Source organism: Schistocerca gregaria, chromosome X (genome assembly GCF_023897955.1).
Source record: "Schistocerca gregaria isolate iqSchGreg1 chromosome X, iqSchGreg1.2, whole genome shotgun sequence".
Taxonomy (NCBI): Eukaryota; Metazoa; Arthropoda; class Insecta; order Orthoptera; family Acrididae; genus Schistocerca; species Schistocerca gregaria.
The window spans coordinates 96,104,807-96,124,354 of record NC_064931.1 but is presented as its reverse complement, the minus strand read 5'-3'; the positions used below and the strand labels follow the sequence as shown (position 1 = coordinate 96,124,354).

Here is a 19,548-nt window from a genome sequence, read left to right as displayed (position 1 = left end):
AGCGATGACACACTGTGATGCGCTTCAGAGAAGCGGAATCAGTTTAACGGCACTACTGAAATCGTTATTCTCACGTAATTGATCCCAACGCAGAGATACGTGTAAATACTCTGCTCTAGATCCTGTGGATATCGCGTATGAGAGAAACTTTGGGCTCATCAACGGGTATTTATATCACACCATTAACCATTATCATCTTCATACCACCGAAACACATAGAAACGCAAACTATTTCTCCCACCATACTAGCAGGGCCTTGTAGAACAGTAATGACTGGTATTCCACCTAATTTCCAGAGCAGAAGCATTACTACGTGGTATATCATAACTTAGTATGCAACGGCACTTTCGTCCGCATCCAGGATAAAAATAAATGGAAAGGAAAGAAAATAATAGAAAAAGAGGAAAGTGAAAAAAAGAAACGTAGTACGGTAGTTCTATAAGCTTAAAGTGGTAGTTAATCTAACAGTTGTAAGTAGACTGTTTAGGTTTTTATATTGGTAACGCCACGTAGCGCTCTGTATGAAAAGCACTGGCTGTGCTGTGTGCAGTCTGTGGCCGGTTGGCATTGTTGGAATATTCGCTATTGTAGTGTTGGGCAGTTGGATGTGAACAGCGGGTAGCGTTGCACAGTTGGGGGTGAGCCGCCATGCAGTGGTGGATGTGGGGAGTGAGATGGCGGAGTTTTGAGAGCGGATGATCTGGACGTGTGTCCATCAAAGAGAGTAAATTTGTAAGACTGCATGTCATGAACTGATATATATATATATATATATATATATATATATATATATATTACGACTTTTGAACACTATTAAGGTAAATACATTGTTTGTTCTCTATCAAAATCTTTCATTTGCTAACTATGCCTATCAGTAGTTAGTGCCTTCAGTAGTTACAATCTTTTATTGAGCTGGCAGTATTGGCACTCGCTGTATTGCAGTAATTCGAGTAACGAGGATTTTTGTGATGTAACTGATTCATGAAAGGTATAGGTTATTGTTAGTCAGGGCCATTCTTTTGTAGAGATTATTGAAAGTCAGATTGCGTTGCGCTAAAAATATTGTGTGTCAGTTTAGTGGTGATCAGAATAAGTAAAGAGAAAAATGTCTGAGTACGTTCAGTTTTGCTCAGCTGTTTGAAAATCAAATAACGTAAGGGGTTTACCAACACAGTAATTCATTAATTTTTCTAAGGGGACGTTTCATACAGTAAGAAGATGAAACCTGAGTATCAGGGTGGGAATGAAATACTTGATGAAGCTAACAACAACACAAATACCAGCGTAGTCGTCAAAGCTTTTACGAAAGAATTTCTGCACTATAGCTTGGCTGTGAGTGGATATTAAAATGCCGTGAAAGAGTTTCTGTTTAGTACGAAACAGCCCAGGGCTGAAATCTGGCAGGTACACGACCCTGGAGTTGCCTCTCAGAATCTCCGTGAATGCGAAGAATCCAAAGCCACGACATTCCACGTACATTCCCCGTTTCCCCCTCCGTAGCCACCTGACGGGCCAGACAACGGACAACAAACTGCCTTCATTAGCGGCTTGCTGAGGACCCAAATGTGTTGGTTTCCCCATTGGTGCCACGTCCGTACAGACGAACACCGTTGATTCTAACGTTACATTTGCAAATGCGACATGCAGCCTCACATCCTTTTGTTTAACGAACAGATATTCTATGCCTTAATAATGTCCTTTTGGGCAAGATAAATAGAAAACTATAAGCGAACCAACGTGCATCGCAAGTTCGAGTTTTAAAAACTTTGTCGTATATATGGAGGCTATGGTTAGATTCTTTAGGGACACCGGGAATGTTTTTTCCAGTACTCACATAATTACAAAAATGCAACTTAAACTTAGTCACCTAATCTCTAGTTTCCGTTTAACACGAAGAAAACTCCGAACACTGCATCCCGCTAAACACAGACAGGTAGAGTAACTTGCGCCTGGAACGTATGCCATCCTATGCCCCGTAGTGCTTGCAGGAACACACGTCGTGCTCCATCAGGCGTATGCCAACGGTGTCTACAGGTACACCAGCTTGCTCTTGTATTGTTTTTAACTGTCATTGTAGTGCTGATCACCAGTTGTCTTACGACACGTTTTCCCTACTGAAAAACTTTTACTGCGCTCTTCTCACTGTATCTCTTACTCTCTCTCTCTCTCTCTCTCTCTCTCTCTCTCTGTCTCTCTCTCTCTCTCTCCCTCACATACACACACACACAAACAAGCAAACAAACAACACACAGACACACACTCATTTATTACATAAAACAAATTATATAGTCTGAGAACACGGCATGTAACAATGTGTGTTCGTCACAGAGCTACATTTGCAATCTACCTCAAAAATTTATCTGTTCTTAAATATTTAGTTTAAGCCGGTAGCATGCCTTATAGATGAGATAGTTTTACTCGCGTAATCTACGTTGTCTATTAGGTCACTAACAAGTGAATGTGCCCAGAATTAGGGATTCAGATTAGAATCGAAGTAGGGACTTGAATTATTTGGATGCCCCTGAAGTTTCATTGTTCAGCATCTATTCGCAAGAGTCGTATTTCACACTTCGTTTAAGAAGATAGTGCAGTCAATCTCTGAGGCCATTAAAGAATAAAGCAGAATATTATTAAAAGCTTCCTGCCGGCCGCGGTGGTCTAGCGGTTCTAGGCTCGCAGTCCGGAACCGCGCGACTGCTACGGTCGCAGGTTCGAATCCTGCCTCGGGCATGGATGTGTGCGATGTCCTTAGGTTAGTTAGGTTTAAGTAGTTCTAAGTTCTAGGGGACTTATGACCACAGCAGTTGAGTCCCATAGCGCTCAGAACCATTTGAACCATTTTTTGAAAAAGCTTCCTGTAATCAAACGGATCCTTCAAGCGAACAGGTTATCTTATTACAATACAAATTCAGATACCTGGGGTATTTAAAAATATTTCTTGTTATAGTTGTTTGGCACGTAGTTTGATAAAATAGTACATAATATGAAGTATAAAATCGGTGCGTTTTATTCCGACCGCTGTCTAATGTTATAACAGTTTTTCATGGTCGAAGTAAAGAGGGTATAAAATGTAGACTGGCAATGGCAAGGAAAGCGTTCCTGAAGAAGAGAAATTTATTAACATCGAGTATAGATTTAAGTGTCAGGAAGTCGTTTCTGAAAGTATTTGTATGGAGTGTAGCCATGTATGGAAGTGAAACATGGACGATAAATAGTTTGGACAAGAAGAGAATAGAAGCTTTCGAAATGTGGTGCTACAGAAGAATGCTGAAGATTAGATGGGCAGATCACATAACTAATGAGGAAGTGATCAATTATGATCGAAGCAGACTAAATCAATTAAAAGTATTGAGGAAGTATTGAATAGGATTGGGGAGAAGAGGAGCTTGTGGCACAACTTCACTAGAAGAAGGGATCGGTTGGTAGGACATGTTCTGAGGCATCAAGGGATCACCAATTTAGTATTGGAGGGCAGCGTGGAGGGTAAAAATCGTAGAGGGAGACCAAGAGATGAATGTACTATGCAGATTCAGAAGGATGTAGGCTGCAGTAGGTACTGGGAGATGAAGAAGCATGCACAGGATAGAGTAACATGGAGAGCTGCATCAAACCAGTCTCAGGACTGAAGACAACCACAACAACACATATTTTATGTACGCAGTTCAGTGGGGCTGGTTTGTGCAGAATACTTTCAGGATTGTTGTCAACTGGCTTTATGAAAAGCATGAAATATCATCAATCACTTTCCGTTTGAGGGCGTTGCTCCAGCGTATAAGCAACGTAGCGCGACTGCGATGTGGTTATATAAGCACCGACATGAAGCAAAGAATAAGTATGATATTCGTGTCTTTCCTACGTGCGTGCGGTAAATGCGGAAAGATGAACCATGGCGACGTTATTACCAAATGCGACTCAGCCAGACCAACGTGCTGTTATTTTTTTCTTGGCTGTCGAAGAATAATCACAGGGAGACATCCATCGGAGAGTGAATAATGCGTATAGGGCAGCACGTCTGTCGACAACCACCGCTGTGCAGGGGTGCTGCTACTTCATAATAACGCAGATTCCCATTTCGCCAACGTCGTAACGTAAAAGTAACGCCAACTCAAGTAGGCGACACTCGAGCAGCCACCCATAGTCCTGATCTGTCCCTTAAAACAAACCTTGAAAGGTCGAAGTATCCTGTCGGATAAGGATCTGCAGCACGCAGTTACGGACTTCTTCACGCAGCAGGACACGATGTTTTATCAAAGGGGTATCTTCAGCCAGGTACGACGGTGGAATGATTGCCCCAATGCCCACGCCGATTTTATCTGACTGGCATACCGATTCTGAACTGCACGGCCTCCGAAAGGAAACTTTTTGATCGCCCCATATAATACAGATAATACAGAGGGGTCCAAAAAACTGTTTAAAAGTCCATAACTTCCAAACCAATTGACGGAGTTGTCTCATTTTTGGTGAAAGTGTAGCTTAAAGTCTAACTTAAAGATATCACTGCAGGTGTTTGAAATGGTCACCATTAACATCCACACACAAACGATGCCGCCGAACTGTAGCACGAACTACTGAGTGCGACGTGTTCAGTTCGATATTTGCACATGAATGTACGATGGATTCTTGAAGTTCATCTGATATGCGTGGCTTTTGTCGATGAACGACGTCCTTTAGTGTTCCCCACAGGTAAAAGTCCAGAGGAGTTACGTCTGGGGAACGTGGTGGATGCTCCACAGCACCTCTACTTCCTGTCCATCTTCCTGGTAGATTTTCGTCTAGATGCGACCTAACATAATTTTGATAGTGGGCTGGGGCACCATCTTGTTGAAAGTAAACTCTTCCTTCTCCATACAAGTCTCGGATGGCAGGTAAAATTGATGTCTGAAGCCTCTGAAGGTACACCTCACCGGTAACTGTGCCGTCAAAGAAGAATGGCCCAAGCAAGCCCCGGTAAGACAACCCACACCACACATTTACTCCTGGCAAATTCACGGCTTTGTCTACATGGACGTTCGGATTTTCGGCACCCCAGTAGATGTAATTGTGGCGATTTACTGTGCCATTGAGTTTGAACTGTGCCTCATCAGACCACACAATCATCTCAGCAAACTATTCATCGTTGAGCACCACGTTAGTAAACCACTCGCAGTACTCCATTCTACGATCTGGGTCGTCCTCGTTCATTGCGCATAGCAGTCGTGGGATGTAGCATTTCCACTTTGCTGTCTTCAAAATTCGCCGAACACTTGAGCGACTCACTCAAGTTTCACAGGCACACTGCCTCACAGACTTCTGTGGTGAGCGAGTGAATTGTTGTAGTACACGACGGGAGTTAGCTAGACTTGTTACTGTTACAGGTCGTCGAGATCGTTGATTGTATACATCTTTAACACAGCCTTCGGCTTCAAATTTGCCTCGAATGCGACGAATCGTTAAACGTGTCGGTGGCTCTCTTTGAAACTCATTTCGCCATTGCCGTTGAACCTCATTAATGTTTTAGTACTTAATATACCACTTCAAAACTGACTTCCTTTCATCGAATGTAGGCCTTGCGCTAGCCATGTTTACTCGAGTAACTAGGTGCAACTAAGAACAAAACACTGACTATCTGACGACTGTCATCTGACAAAACAAAACAACGCAATACAACGCCTGTGTTGCGATTGCCGGAACTAAAAACTATTACACTACCAAAGATGAGACAAATCTGTCAATTAGTTTGCCAGTTATGGGCTTTTAAACAGTGGATACATTTTTTGGACCCCTCTGTATATGTGTAGGTCAATGAAAAATGATTCGGCATATTAGGCGTCATCATTATTTAAAATAAAAAAAGTATGGGAAGGAATGTAAGGGTTTAGCTTCATGTCAACGTTGAGGTCATTCAAGACGAAGCACTACGTCGGATGGTGAAGGATGTGGACGAAAGTGGTGGAGCCTGATTATTGAACGTACTTGGAATTCACCTGACATGATTTAGGAAAATCATGGAAACTAGCTGAATGAGTGGATCGGGACTTGAACTTTCCCCTCCAGAATACGAGTCTTCTGTCTTAATCAGTATGTTACCTCGCTCGGTGCTGCAAACTGGATACACGAGATTTATGATAAAACTCCAACTAGCCTGTCAGTCTGATTGCAATTGACTCGGTTCCCAGCAAACGAGCATGCAGTACCTGAGAAATGAATGAGACATTGCGAAACCTGACGTTCTCCCAGTATATTAAATGTTTAGATCATGCAGCTGGATAATGTCCCCAGACAACCGCCGATTGCCGATATGTCGACAAGTGAACACTCCGTCATTTTAAAGGCCCAAATGAAACCAGAGATCGCTGTTGCATGGCAACTTGTCTTACACCCTCAGAAGGCGGAGCTATCGAAGCATAGCTTATTCATAAAGACACTACACACAGTAAACAACTAGAGCCACGGCACAACCAAAAATTACCAACATTAGGCTTAGGAATACCAAGAGAATCCTTTATAGACTCTAAAAGGGCGCTAATCCTATATGGCAGTCGAAAAACGCATTTCACATCATGTTTCCACAGAACAATGCTATTCCTGTTGGAAATACTACTTCAGTAAAGCAAAACACCTCTAAAATTGTGTGGCACCTCATTTTTCTCGCCTCTCACCTGATTCACGGTTGGTCAAGCGGGCAAAGCATGTTTTATCTCTCTTTCACTATACTCGCTCTAGTCAAAGATAACGCAAGATGGGCTAACTCGGTTGACAAACGTTCAAGATCTGAGGTGACGTGGGTCTTATTAGCCCAGGTTAGAGATATCCCTTCTCACTGTAACGGATAATGGCAATATTTAGCCTGAAGATACAAAATCATATGAGATGGCTTCCTACAAACAGAATATCCGACAGTACAATCATCCTCCCACCTGGCCAACATATCATCAAGGAAGAGAAGGTAGCGCCGTTCTTTCCGACCATAGCTTTCTGGACCTCCTTCCCCTAAACTCCCCACCATCCCACCGTGCCGGTTTAAACTGCCATAAATAGTGATCTTTCTTTTCATTTGTTCCTTGAAAATGGCGGGAGTTCAGTTGCCGAAATATCTACAGATATCGAGGACGTTACCCAGCTGCATTGCCGCAAGATATTTCGCCTACGGTTATTAGCTTTCAGCCAAAGGCCAAATATTATCCCTTAAACTAAAGATAGGGAGACAGACAGAGAGAGAAACAGTGAAAGAGAGAGAGAGAGAGAGAGAGAGAGAGAGAGAGAGGGAGGGAGAAACACAGATTGTCTTGATTACTTCAATTCTCGAGGTAATTTCTGTCATTTACAGACATATGAGACACTTTGTTTGACATATGAGCTAACCGTACGTAATTCTAATGTCCCCAGTGAGAACAGTATAGTGGGCAAACCGTTTAAAAGGCTTTCATGGTCGTAGTGAACTTAGCGAATTCCCATAGCGGAATGGCAAATGTTATGAAATGCTACTGAAAAGAGTAAAAGGGTTTAGATACTAGAGCTTAAATCACGTCGTGGGCAGATATCGTGAGAAGATAATCCGAGCATATAAAAAAACGGGGCGTAGCTCATTATGCCTGTTCAGTGCTTAATATTGTTGTTGTTGTGGTCTTCAGTCCTGAGACTGGTTTGATGCAGATCTCCATGCTACTCTATCCTGTGCAAGCTTCTTCATCTCCCAGTACCTACTGCAGCCTACATCCTTCTGAATCTGCTTAGAGTATCCATCTCTTGGTCTCCCCCTACGATTTTTACCCTCCACGCTGCCCTCCAATACTAAATTGGTGATCCCTCGATGTCTCAGAACATGTCCTACCAACCGATCCCTTCTTCTAGTCAAGTTGTGCCACAAGCTCCTCTGCCGGCAGCGGTGGTCTCGCGGTTCTAGGCGCGCAGTCCGGAACCGTGCGACTGCTACGGTCGCAGGTTCGAATCCTGCCTCGGGCATGGATGTGTGTGATGTCCTTAGGTTAGTTAGGTTTAAGTAGTTCTACGTTCTAGGGGACTAATGACCACAGCAGTTGAGTCCCATAGTGCTCAGAGCCATTTGAACCATTTTGAACAAGCTCCTCTTCTCCCCAATTCTGTTCAATACCTTCTCATTAGTTATGTGATCTACCTATCTAATCTTCAGCATTCTTCTGTAGCACTACATTTCGAAAGCTTCTATTCTCTTCTTGTGTAAACTGGTGGTTAATAGTCTGTGTTAATTGTTTGTCAAATAACAACGATTATTACGCAATAATCTGATTACGTTATCATACAAGCTATCTAGTGTGCTTGTGAAACTGGACAACTACTGGTTTGATGAGGTATAATCCGAGTGTCATTTGGGGTATGTCGGTAGTAGTCTCAATTCTACATCAACAAAATGGTGAAACGAATGTTAAAATAAATTTCTTTAAATTTTATGATAAAAGTTTGATGTAATAGACACTGACTATTCAATGCGACGTTGCTCATAGGTTAACAATATAGGCAGTTTTACAGTTGTAAAGCAAGTTTCACATCCGGAAATTTGCACATAACAGTCATCGAAGACAACAGCACATTGAAGGGTATTCTGTAGTTATATTTGTGATGATTTCTCCGTAGACATCCTTAACTTCCAAATGGGAATTTATATAAATAAATTACTCAGTTATATCAGGCAGAAGCATGTGCCATAATTTCTTGGAATGATATCTGAATTGTACTTACCTTTATTAACGATAATAGACAGAAGTTGCTCACTGACTCTAAGCCTAAAGCCTGAAACGTAGGTAGCAGCTCATCCCAGCTTACATTATCACTGGGAGCACACGGAGATGAGTACAACAAACATACCAACCACAATGCACTACACAAAAATTAAAAAATGGAAGTTTCTGAAGCCGTGACTTAGAAAGTTTATATTTACCTGATGGAGGATAGTAGGTATGGAAAGAATTAAGGCACCATATTAATCACTCAGCATTGAAAACTCTAAACCCATAAACACTGAAGAGGTGTATGTTGTTTCAACAGTAGAATTGATCTTGGAAACACTGTGGATGTGAGAGGATGGTGCGAATGAGCAGATTTCGTGCAATGAACTGAATTTCAGTGACATCGTATTGCGAGCCTGCGGAAAGGTAGTGCACGATGGACATGAGGTGTCAGTTCTGTATCAGTGAAGGTGCTCGTAGTCCACGTCATGTGCAGCTTCAGTGACGAACTTCGTGATAGCCCGATATCGACCGTGACACCAGCAGCCATTGGAGTTTATCATGTGGATACATACAGTCACTGAGAGAATCGTTACGTGGTGATCCAAAATCTACAGTAGCCGCTCACCTCTCGTGTTTATTTACGGAACTCACAAAAGTGTATAATACAAGTAGAAATGTCGTGTAGCAAGGGCCTCCTGTCGGGTAGACCGGTCGCCTGTTGCAACTCATTTGAGTTGAAACCACTTCGGCAACTTGCGCGTCGATGGGGATGAGATGATGACAACACAACACCCAGTCCCTGAGCGGAGAAAATCTCCTACGCAGTCGGGAATCGAACCCGGGCCCCTTTACACGGCACTCCGTCACGTTGACCACACACCTATCGGGGCGGACAATACAAGCATAATATTAACCCATCAGATATCGTTCGTACAACATCCAAGCAAGGTACTCTTCCATTACGATAATGCCTGTCCACACACTCCCCGCGTTATCTAATCACTCTCTACAAATACCTTAATCGTCTCACCTACATCTCCAGTCAAATTGTGACAATTGAAATTGTATTCCGCAATTCTTTCAAATAAGCTAAATATTTTGTCGTCAAAGAGAGTTTTTTCGTTGGTATAAAGCTGTGATTATGTTGTTAATATACAATACACAATCTGTGAATATGGTTACATTCCTAAGTGATCATTGTCCACTGTATTCGTGTTACATTTTCAACTAGTAGCGCGTAAGTTTCAATAATTAGAAGGAGTTTTATCACCGGAGCTTTTCTGAGGTTCGAGATAGCTTATTTCCTACCAAAATTTGTGATCCACGTTGAAGAAATTAAGCTAGGGATAAAAGTATTACTGGCGGTTACCGTTTTGTTTCACTGTTTAGTCCTAATTGCATCGTAACCGAACTATTGAAATTTGAATTTCATTTTTAAAATGTACAATACATGTTTGGGCTTGTAAATCCACCGCCTTTTGTCGTTTCTGTCGAAAAAATATGTCTACTGTTACAAATTCCATTTTTTATTTCCATTTCGCGTTTCATATGTTTAAACCTCTGTCAGCATGTAGATTTAAGTGGATTAATACGACAAGTATGTGATTTCTTAAGACTTTGAGGCAGCCTCTGGAAATATTACAGTGTTAATAGGCTAATTTTTCTATTGTGTTACACCACATACACCATTAAATCCACTTTATGAACACTGATGGAAGCAAAGCTGGCGTCTATGTGGTAAGGAGGAACTAGGTTAGTGTAAGGATTGTTTCCTAAGTGTCCTCTGCTGAGCTTGGCAGGATTCGATCGACGCAGTTGCGCTGTGAAACTGTGTTTGTGCATACTCATGCTGGTTGAACTCTTTACAAAGAGGACTTAATATCACAGTTTACGTTTTGTACTGTATCGTACTGTATGTTAACCGGGGGCCTAGAAACGACTGAGAGGCTCCGTCCCCGCCGCAGCCACAGTGGTCCACTTCATCCCTCTGCCGCCCCACACCGAACCACTCTTTCAGGGTTTTTTGCGGTTCGGTCCCCGGTGAACACCCCCAGGGAATGTCTCACACCAGACGAGTGTAACCCCTATGTTTGCGTGGTAGAGTAATGGTGGTGTACGCATACGTGGAGAACTTGTTTGCGCAGCAATTGCCGACATAGTGTAGCTAAGGCGGAATAAGGGGAACCGGCCCGTATTCGCCGAGGCAGATGGAAAACCGCCTAAAAACCATCCACAAACTGGCCGGCTCACCGGACCTCGACACAAGTCCGCCGGGCGGATTCGTGCCGGGGACCAGGCGTTCGTTCCCAATCCGGAAAGCCGTGCGTTAGACCCGCACAGCTAAGCGGGTGGAATATAATTTACTGTTACTTAATATTTGATACCATCATTTCTTGTCACTACGCTGTTGTTATTGAAACATAGATGTATATTTGCATTTCATTAGTTTTGGTGTTACAACAGATTTTGTGTCCCTTTGTATAATGTCTGGTTTTGACTTACATATGCACTCACGTCGAACCTGTAAAATATATTATTTCTATTTCTTATTATGTGGCAGATGAACGAAAGTAAATCGAGTTTCGTCTCGTGGTGTTGGTGGAAACTGACAGTGTTCTGAAAGTAAGAATAAATATATTGTCCAAACTAGCCGGATGCTCAAGGGCAGGCGACACTGTACTGATATACGAATTTAAATTGCTTACGAGACTAATACCTCCTTTTTCCCGATACAGTACATATGCCGATACGGCGGTGTTCAAATATCACCATAAATCCAAAAGTTACCCTATACATTAAGGAATTCTATCATTGGTCTGATGATAATCTTTAGCAATATAGATACATACACATTTAAATACTCCGCTCTCATTCAACAGTCTATTCGCACTCACAGAACAGTGCCAATTTTATCACCACAATTTGAAAATTGATTCATTTTCGTACGTTCGCTATTGAGAGGAAACCATATCAGCATCACATCTAGTTGCTTCCTAAAGAAAAAAGTAGCAATATATTGAGGGCACTGTCGGCCCTGGTGTTAATTTGAGTACTCCAGTATTCTTTATTTTAACTAAAGGGGTTTCATTTTTGACTACAAAGTACACTAAGTCATGTACGAATCGAACATAAATATTTGCCACCTCATGAGAGACACTGCACATATCTTCGAAATCTATTAACCAATATAAAAAACAGTTTTCACCGAGAAATTCTGCAATGTTTTACAGGTTGCCATATTTAGCTCAGCCAGAAAATATTAAATTAATCGCAGCGTACATAAAATCAAGTAAGCAATTTGTTGACGAAAGATAAAAGTCAGTCTCAAGTACCAATTTAGACATACACTGTTGGCCAACACTTTTAAGATGAGATGCAACAAAATTCAGTGTTGCATTATGTGTACTACGTTCATTAGGCATGCAAATGATTATAACTTAAGCTCAGCCGCACGTATAAAGTTGGAATAACACGTTCTACGATATGTAACTGTTAGAAGATTACGCAGCGGATTTCTCACTCAGAAATCGCATTTGAATGTTGGTTGCCTGTGAGAAGATCGTGTTATATTTCATGTAAGAAAACTGAATATTTATCAGAAAGTGTTGCAATCTGACAGTCCAGGGTCTTAACATATCGTGACTGTAGTTCATCGTTCCGCGATATTGTTGTTCGAATTGGTCTGAATCCTATGACTGTCAAGCGAATTTGGAATCGATGGATTCAGGATGGACATGCTCGACGTCGGGTCGAGTCTGATCGTCCCCATGGGACTATAGCCCTAAAGGAGAGGCATATATTGCGTCCCCCAGTGCAGCTTCGTGCAGCCACATCACCTATCTTGAGGCAGGTAATCGGCTTGTTTCCAGCAAGACAAGTACCCACACGGTCAGTCGGGGAAACCACGTACTGTCAGCATGCTGACCTCTGTTGCTGCTTCCGGTGAAGCGGCACCAGAGAGAGACGCTGTGCTTCTTTTCAAACGACCCCTAGTTCTGCGTACATAATCACAACGAATGTGTCAGCGGTGTGAGAAATCCGAGGAGGACGGAATGTTTTCATATTGTACTCGTCATATGTGATAGGTATTTGAAGGGTGGAGGAGGGGAGTGGGGTGGTTATTGAGTACACAACTCGATTATCTCTGATTTGCAAAACCCAACCGGTATTTTGGACAGCAGCCGTTGTATATGTTTCGTGTAAAGACTGGTGGCTGTACTCTATCTTCTGGATCTCCGCAACGTCAACCTCATAATGCAAAACTAAATGTTTACGCTGATACTATAACTCCCTACTTAGCACTCATATACAACCGCTCGCTCACCGATAGATCTGTACCTCCAGATTGGAAAATTGCGCAGATCGCACCAGTGTTCAAGAAGGGTAGTAGGAGTAATCCATTTAACTACAGACCTATATCACTGACGTCGGTTTGCAGTAGGGTTTTGGAGCATATACTGTATTCAGACATTATGAATCACCTCGAAGGGAACGATCTATTGACACGTAATCAGCATGGCTTCAGAAAACATCGCTCTTGTGCAACGCAGCTTGCTCTTTATTCGCACGAAGTAATGGCCGCTATCGACAGGGGATCTCAAGTTGATTCCGTATTTCTAGATTTCCGGAAAGCTTTTGACACCGTTCCTCATAAGCGACTTCTTATCAAGCTGCGGAGCTATGGGGTATCGTCTCAGTTGTGCGACTGGATTCGTGATTTCCTGTCAGGAAGGTCGCAGTTCGTAGTAATAGACGGCAAATCATCGAGTAAAACTGAAGTGATATCAGGTGTTCCCCAGGGAAGCGTCCTGGGACCTCTACTGTTCCTGATCTATATAAATGACCTGGGTGACAATCTGAGCAGTTCTCTTAGACTGTTCGCAGTTGATGCTGTAATTTACCGTCTATTAAGGTCATCCGAAGACCAGTATCAGTTGCAAAGCGATTTAGAAAAGATTGCTGTATGGTGTGTAAGGTGGCAGTTGACGCTAAATAACGAAAAGTGTGAGATGATCCACATGAGTTCCAAAAGAAATCCGTTGGAATTCGATTACTCGATAAATAGTACAATTCTCAAGGCTGTCAATTCAACTAAGTACCTGGGTGTTAAAATTACGAACACCTTCAGTTGGAAGGACCACATAGATAATATTGTCGGGAAGGCGAGCCAAAGGTTGCGTTTCATTGGCAGGACACTTAGAAGATGCAACAAGTCCACTAAAGAGACAGCTTACACTACACTCGTTCGTCCTCTGTTAGAATATTGCTGCGCGGTGTGGGATCCTTACCAGGTGGGATTGACGGAGGACATCGAAAGGGTGCAAAAAAGGGCAGCTCGTTTTGTATTATCACGTTATAGGGGAGAGAGTGTGGCAGATATGATTCACGAGTTGGGATGGAAGTCATTACAGCATAGACGTTTTTCGTCGCGGCGAGACCTTTTTACGAAATTTCAGTCACCAACTTTCTCTTCCGAATGCGAAAATATTTTGTTGAGCCCAACCTACATAGGTAGGAATGATCATCAAAATAAAATAAGAGAAATCAGAGCTCGAACAGAAAGGTTTAGGTGTTCGTTTTTCCCGCTCGCTGTTCGGGAGTGGAATAGTAGAGAGATAGTATGATTGTGGTTCGATGAACCCTCTGCCAAGCACTTAAATGTGAATTGCAGAGTAGTCATGTAGATGTAGATGTAGATGCTGTGTTAGCCTACCTCAATACAAAAGGTTTTCAGTTACTGCTGTAGCTAGGACGTTGCCCAGGTCTCTCACTCATTCACAATATCAGGTCATAGCTTGATGTATTGCCGAGAGACTGGCTCGCCACCACTCTCCTGCCACTGCCATTGATGAACTTTGGCATAGATACCCGTATCATCACGCAGGCCGAATTCGAGTCGACGTCCATCGGGGTTACAGCCGTTGATTTTGCCAGATGTAGCAGCTAGGTGTCCTACATATTGCAGCCTGCTAATCCTAAGTCATCTAGATATTTATTCGTGTTCTCTACCTACTGTTATGTATTGCACAAGTCGTGAAATTTCGTTATTTGCCGTTGCAATATTAGTGGTCAGTAGTGCAGTTTTAATCAGTCAGGGGGTATCGAGACAACATAACATTTGTTTCTCAAGTTACTTTCCATTAGGAATGTGGAAAGTACTCAATGACTGCGATAGGACTTTCAAAATTATGGAGAACAGCAGTCAGTCATCCTATCCTTTCAGGCTTTATTAAAGCAAATGCAGATTTCGGCTACTAAGTAGATATTATCAAAGAAGCATTTCAAAGTTTTAATACATGGCCTAGTATGGGAACCCCCTGTTGTTCGGGCTCCTGTCACTGTTCATTCAAGACTTGAATGAACAGTGACAGCAGGCCGAACAACAGGGGGTTGACATACTAGGCAATGTATTAAAACTGTGAAATGCTGCTTTGATAACAACTAGTTAGTAGCCGATATCTGGACTTGCTTTAATGAAGCCTGAAAGGAAAGGCCGACTGATTGCTGTTCTCCATCATTTTGAAAGATACTCCTTTCTTCCAGGAGAGCTAATCCAGCAAATTTCGCCGAAAAACTTAATAAGAGACGAGATACTGACGGAAGTAAGGCTGTGATGCGTCGTGGGTGTGCTTGGGTACCCCAGTTGACAGAGCAATTTCCTGCCAAATGCAGAAGTCTCGAGTTCGAGTTTCGGTGCGGCACACAGTTGTAATCTGCCAGGAAGTTTATATCGGCACATTCTCTGCTTGGAGTGAAAATTCATTCTCGAAACATAATATTTCTTTCTTCAAAGTAAGAATTTGAGAGAGAGTCCCTTTCGATCTCCTGGACGACCGAGAAAAATGAAAAGAATAGTTTTTAGCACTTTGTTCCTAGAAATGTGTATACCTTAGTATTTTGTCTGATGGCCTGAATGTCTATCTGTGAATCAGTACTGTTATGAATGAGTCTCAAATAAATTTTTTCGTCAGTTACAGACTCATGAAGGGAGTTTCAGAACATTCTGTACTGGGATCGTCAAGACCAGTAAGAGTCCTCGATGATATCCAGAAACACCCCAAACTATCATGTTGGTCGTTAATCCAGTACGGTAGCTAGTAAGCACTCTGGCAGTCGCCGCTAATGGATCCCGGTAGGGCGTGTCCGCAAATGCAGTCCAAGTTAAAGATAGATTACTTGTAGCTAATCTGGGGTCCATTGTCTGTCCTGGTTGATTTTAGGAATTTTTTTCTGAATTCATAATAGGTCTGAAGGTTATAAGTCACAACCTCTTCCCTGTCTTCATAAATTTTTATCTTTCATTCATAAATCACTATTTTTAAGATTTTAGTTTCCTAATTACTTTTAAGTTTATTAGTATTTAAAGCTGCAATATTATTAATCCTTTTTAAAATTAAGAAATAACAAATAAGTATCATATTCCTTACATATACAATTTCGTATTGTGAAAGTACGACCTCTGTTAGTAACAAGTTGGCAGGTCATTTATAAATGGCACCAAGTAAATAAATAAATAAATGTCCTGGTAGCTGAATATGTCTTCGCTTTGGGGCAAGAGACACTGTATCCGATGCTTTAAGTGAGTACTGCCCGCAGCTGGCTGCCAAACACTGGTAAAGTAGTAGTAGTAATAGTAGTAGTAGTCCAAAATTTTGCCAATAGTTGAGATATATCTCTGTCACGCGCCTGAAATTTCGGCCTACCCATGCAGACGTCACATTCTTTAGCCCTCTGCTAGATTTAGCATCAGTTGGGTTTCCTTGGATCCATGTCTCCACACACCCGTCAGTATAGTAGGAATACTTATGGCAAGGGTTACCAATTTTACACTACGATAAACTGCATTAATTAAGGGCGACCATTCTCCGTTATTCATACGTCGTAAATTGACCATATGGTAATTTTGTTGTTGATCACGCTTAGCGCACAGTACTCTTGCTTATAGCATTTACCTCTCAGCAACTTACACTACATTTAACTACCTGAACACCTCTTTAAACTGCATATACGTCTGACACGTACTTCTGATAGCGCCCCCCTTAGCACTCACCCGAGATCGATCAGTAACTCAAAATGGTTCAAATGGCTCTAAGCACTATGGGACTTAACATCTGAGGTCATCAGTCCCCTAGACCTAGAACTGCTTAAACCTAACTAACCTAAGGACATCACACACATCCATGCCCAAGGCAGAATTCGAACCAGCGACCGTAGCAGCCACATGATGATCACTAATTATTACCATTTATATGTCTTATATGCCCTTCGGTATCGTGAAAGCTTCATTAAATTTTCAAGTTTCTTTAGTGATGTACTTTTCATAATTAAATTTCCGTATATTTTGAATATGCAGCGGCCTCTACCACAGAGGTTTTCAACATTAAGCCTGAGCAACAGAATGCTCATTTTTATTGTCAAAAAATCTTTGTTTTCAATAATTTTTTTCAGTGGAAGTAATCTCATATAATGTATGTACAAAGATCAAACATCTTTTCAAAAGCTTACAATGAACAAAATACCTTTGGTTACATTTTCGTGTATATAGAGCTCAGACGACTACTTCATCTACATAACAATTATAGCTGCATTATCATTTACTGCGTCACTAGGAAGGATAAAAGTAGTGAAATGTTATTACGGAACAGCGTGGACGTACCTGTAGAGGCAATCTCTCAGAGCAGTGGCAAACTAGAGACCAAACTCAAATTATTCACTGTTCAGAAAGTTTTCCCTTCCAATTTACGTTTCGCGTGCCATGGTTCTCCCTCGAAAGAAATTTTCCATAACGCGATATCTTTAGGTGTCCCGACAGTAAAGAATGGCCCCGAAACAGATAAAGAGGGGAAAAACTTTTGAGTTCGAATGCGTCTCGGAATGGATATGCGTGAAAAATTAAATGGATTGTGAATGAACCCACTAAGAACTTTGTACACTGATACAGTGTGATTAGTAAGTCCGTTATAACAATAAATGAGTAAGGAAGTGGGAAGTTCTTTTTCGTGGAATACTCCGGAATGCAAAATAAATTCGTATTGAAACACGAGCGGAAATTCAATTAATGACAAATGAACTGGTGGAAGAGTGTAGTATGTGTTTCTTTCGTTTACTCTACATATAACAAAGTGCAACTGGGAATTAGACAAACATTTTCAGGAATGCTATGTGAGTGTCACCTTTGTTGGAAGGTAGGAGACGAGGTACAGGAGGAATTAAAGCTGTGAGGACGGGACGTGAGTCGTGCTTGGGTGGCTCAGTCGGTAGAGCAATTGCCCGCGAATGGCAAAGGTCCCGAGTTCGAGTCTCGGCCCGGCACACAGTTTTAATCTGCCAGGAAGTTTCACCTTTAATAACTTTTGAAACATAACTTTTTAGTTACTTTTCGGTTTGTCTTTTTTGTGTGTGGTTGAGTATTTCTTTAAACTTCGCGTTTATCTACTCCACCAGCTGCACAGGAAATTTATTACAAATTTAACCACTGCAATAGCTAAGGTGGAGCGTAAAATCGATTATTCACTGACTGCAAATGAACTGCTGAAACCTCTCTAGCAACTTGCATAGAAGTGAAGAGAAATTCTCTTCTGGATCTTAAGCTGGATGTCAATGCTTCTTTTCTAGTTCCTATATCCAACTGATAGCAAGTGCAAAAGATTTTATATTTTCCTTGTTTGGAATGTGCGTAAATCAGCAGTGGCAGCTCATGCACTGGGAACAGGGAGCCACTAAACTTGTTTCACTGACAGTGTGGTTTTATAAAGAGATGATCATTACTACGATAGAGCAGGCCCATGTGTCCGAGCGGTTCTAGGCGCTTCAGTCTGGAACCGCGCAACCGCTACGGTCGCAGGTTCGAATCCTGCCTCCGGCATGGATGTGTGTTGTGTTCTTAGGGTAGTTACGTTTAAGCAGTTCTAAGTTCTAGGGGACTGATGACCACAGATGTTAAGCCCCATAGTGCTGAGCGCCATTTGAACCATTCTGAACTATGATAGAATGCACGGAGAGGGCATAGACGTTCTACAGCACCGAAACAACTGTATCAGACAAGAATAAGGACTGGAATTAGACAAGGTGTGACCTTTAGTACTAAATAAAACAAACAGCGCCAACTCTTGCCCACTACAAGCTTCATAACGTATGAGAGAGACTCCGTGATCTTAGACAGCGATTTCATGACGTCACTAACCGATTGTTGTGTGGATATGCGTAAACAGTTTGTCTTGCTCAGTTTGCTTGAGACTTTGACGTTAAAGCCTCTAAAGATGTCTCTAGTTATGAAGAAGAAACTTGTGGCAGAGAATTATGCCTTGGACTACAGCCTAATACAATAAAATAAAAGTCACCAATAACGGAAAATTTGTTCCATGGCGATTCGTGTGTATTCAGTATGAAGGGGGTAGGTGAATTCATGTCCGCGCAGCGTTCCTAAAACTATACTGACACCCTCTGGATGCAATGAGGTGCTACACTGTCTTAATGCAAGTAAGAGATATAAAAATGTATTTGCTCTTGAGCTTAAAAAGAAATTCGTAGCATCATCAATACCGCGTATACTTGACTATGGTGAGCCTATTCTCCAAGGACTTCTGTATGAGAGCTCAAGGCAGCTGAAACTGACATGAATGTTTATGTGCGATGCAACTGTGACGTTGGCTATTTTGCCCCTATCTGTCCTGCCTACTAGCTGTTATCACGACTAAGTGCCGATAAGCATAAAGACTATCACATCCTGCTTTTGCTCTGTTGTCTCCTCAACGCTCCACTTCTTCTCATTTATATTCAACTGTTACGCTACTATACGAACAGCGCAGCAGAAATACTCGCTCTCATCAAAGTAAAATTATCACTATACCACTATATAACACAG

The 19,548-nt window shown here is 41.9% G+C and overlaps 1 protein-coding gene and 1 non-coding gene across 2 annotated transcripts in view; both read left to right on the top strand.

Moving 5' to 3' along the window:
* LOC126298816 (neurogenic locus protein delta) overlaps positions 1-19,548 on the top strand; it is a 1,242,617-nt gene that overhangs the window by 502,424 nt on the left and 720,645 nt on the right. The gene's annotated exons all lie outside the window — the stretch shown is intronic.
* Positions 17,923-17,997, top strand: Trnas-cga (transfer RNA serine (anticodon CGA)). Its single transcript has one exon. It is a non-coding gene; the product is annotated as a tRNA-Ser (tRNA).